The sequence below is a fragment of the Triticum dicoccoides genome, chromosome 2B (assembly GCF_002162155.2).
Source record: "Triticum dicoccoides isolate Atlit2015 ecotype Zavitan chromosome 2B, WEW_v2.0, whole genome shotgun sequence".
NCBI lineage: Eukaryota > Viridiplantae > Streptophyta > Magnoliopsida > Poales > Poaceae > Triticum > Triticum dicoccoides.
The window spans coordinates 390228090-390231394 of NC_041383.1; positions in this window are offsets into that span (position 1 = coordinate 390228090).

Genomic DNA, 3305 nt, shown 5'->3' on the forward strand with positions numbered 1-3305 from the left:
TTTGCCCGGACGCACTTCCTTGCGTGCGAAGATGTAGCTGGTGGGTCCCAGCAGTCAGGGGGGCGAATCGTTTTTTTTTGCCCTAATGCACTTCCTTGCGTGCGAAGGTGTAGCTGGTGGGTCCCAGCAGTCAGGGGGGAAATGTTTTTTTTCACGAAATATGGTGGCCCATCCGGTGGGTCCCCGCTGTCAGGTGGAGGAATAATTATTTTGCACGTAATAAGGAGGCACTTCCTTGCTGCGGCCGTGGACCCAGCTGTCAGCCTCTCCACGTACAGTCCACGTCCGATGGAAGTCGTTCCTTAACCACGTTGACCACGCCACGCCGAGAGCACCAGGGCGGTGGACGACGACGAGGCCTAGGAAGGGGACGACAGGGAGCCGGGGAAGACGCGGAAGTGGATGCCCACGCGTAGAGGAGTACGAGGGTTCACTGGTTCGCTGCGGTGTGAGGCTGCTGTCGCCGCAGAATAACAGGGGGTGTGGGTGAGTAGAGGGATGGCCTGGCCAGCGGTGGGAGTAGTAGGGGGCGGTGAGGCCTCCGCCGCATCGCAGCCGGCCATGGGAGGCAGGAGCACGAGGCACGACCGGTGCTGGTTTGGGCGGCTGGAGCAAGAAGACCAGAGGTTGAAGAAGCACTACGACTGTTGGATGGACATCGTACGGTCACTGGAGCTAGAATCGTGCATATTGACTAAGTTGACAAAGCCCTCCGTCCCCGACAACTTAGTAGGCCCACAAGTCAGCCTGCCACTATACTGGGTCCCAGCTAACAGGGGGAGTATTCATTTTTTTGTGTGTAATAAGGAGGCACTTCCTTGCGTGCGAAGATATAGCTGGTGGGTCCGAGCTGTCAACGGCGGTAACATTTTTTTTTGCAAAATACCGAGGCCCTTTCGGTGGGTCCCCGATGTCAGGTGGAGGAATCATTATTTTGCGCGTAATAAGGAGGCATTTCCTTGCGTGCGGCCGTGGACCCAGCTGTCGGCCTCTCCATGTACAGTCCACTTCAGATGCGCGTAATAAGGAGGCATTTCCTTGCGTGCGGCCATTGACCACGCCACGCCGAGAGCACCAAGGCGGTGGATGACGACGAGGCCTAGGAAGGGGACGACGAGGAGCCGGGGAAGATGCGGTAGTGGATGCCCACGCAGAGAGGAGTACGAGGGTTCACTGGTTCGGCTGTGGCGTGAGGCTGCTGTCGCCGCAGAATAACAGGGGGTGTGGGTGAGTAGAGGGATACCCTGGGCCAGCGGTGGGAGTAGTAGGGGCGGTGAGGCCTCCGCGACATCACAGCCGGCCACGAGAGGCAGGAGCACGCGGCACCACCCGCACTGCTTTGTGCGGCTGGAGCAAGAAGAACAGAGGTTGAAGAAGCACTATGGCCGTTGGATGGACATTGTATGGTCACTGGAGCTAGAATCGTTCATATTGACTAAGTTGACAAAGCCCTCCGTCCTCGTCAACTTAGTAGGCCCACAAGTCAGCTACCCACTATGGTGGGTCCTAGCTAGCAGGGGGTATTCATTTTTTGGTGCGTAATAAGGAGACACTTCCTTGCGTGCGAAGATATAGCTGGTGGGTCGACCTGTCAGCGGAGGGGGGGACGTTTTTTTTCGCAAAATACAGAAGCCCTTCCCACGTATAGTGCACGTACAATGCGTAATAAGGAGGAACTTTCCTTGCGTGTGACCATGGACCTCGTGGGTCCCAGCCGTCAGGCTCTCCACGTACAGTCCTCTTCCGATGACTCTTGTATGTTGACCACGCCGCGCCGAGCGCACCGAGGCGGTGGACGACGGCAAGGCCCCAGACTGGAATGACCTGGAGATGGGGAAGACGCGGCAGTGGAGTCGCAGGCGGAGAGGAGAGGGAAACTTGACTGGTTCGGGTGCGGGGTGGGCCTACACTCGGCAGAGAATAACAGGAGGTGCAGAGTGGAGGGATGGCCTGGCCGTCGGCGGGGTAGCGTTTCGCTGAGGAGCGCAAAACAACGCTGCTGGACGCCGAAGGCTGGAGCAAGCGGTTCCGGCAACGCTGGGGGAAGAAGACGAGATATTGAAGAAGAATGCCGTCCATTGGATGTAAATCCAACGCCTTCTTAGGCTTCGACCTACTGGCCCACATGTGAGCCAGTCCATTTGTTTTTTAGTCCATTTGGTGGGCTGGGTGAAACAATGATGTAGCATCTATGCAGCGCGTTTAAATCCCATTTGCATTTTTCTCGAAATCCGCGGACTTGCTGGGCTGGGTGAAAATATCATGTTGGGCTAGATGGAGAAATGTTATAAAAACATAAACACATGATTGCACGTCAGTAAAATCTTTGCAAGCTTATGTACGCAATCACTAGGAGTTAACTTGGCAAGTTATATATAAACAATTATTATTATTATTTTGTAAGAACTTTCAACTTACGAAATAAAATATCATTTTAATTTGATGAGTTAATAGTACGTGGGGTATTATTATTTTTTAGGCTAGACGTGGGACAATTGAGTTGGTTCTAGGGGAAAGTACTGGGAGAAAACTCAGTTTACATCGAAAAAGAAAGTGGGAGAAAATTCAGAGACCTGTTGGGTCCACCTGAGGAGAGGAATATGTTGGGAGGAGAGATTCAAAGCACGGCAGCCGAGTGAACTAGTTTTTTTACGGATAAGTGAACTAGTTTACATACATTATCAAATAGCCACTAAAAAAAGCAATCAGGTTAATGGGTTCTTAAAAGAAATATTTCGGACAAAACAGATAATTACGACACATAGGCTAATGCATGAAACACTCAGATGATAAAGGTGCTTATAAACAGATAAAGTACAACATCTAGACCTTCCTGGCACGCTTGATCATGACGCTGCGGCTGTCCGTGTACTTGTCGGTTATGGGAAGCAGACACGCCCTCATGTCCAAGATCTGCCTGTACATGTCGTAGCATGCGTATGCGTCCTTGGCCGCATAGGTTATGTAGGCTAGATTCAGAGGTACCTCCCACGTGTTTAGGTTGTCTTCTTTCATGTTGGCATATCAGGGGTCGATGATGGTATCAGCAAGGTCAACCACGGAGTCCTTCTCCTGCCCGTTGCTGATGATCTTGTATTGCTTCTGGATGTCGACAAGCTTGTTGCACCAGATGGCCGAATCGTCGCGTTCTTCCTTCTCTCCAACGTAGCGAAGGTGCAGTCGGCGCTGCCGATGAAATGGGCGAATGCTCTAGAACCTGGTGCAGCCATAGGACTGAGGCGAGGCAGAGCTTCACCGAGTCCTTATCGTTGGTGTACATCACATTCAACTTGGTGCATCCATAG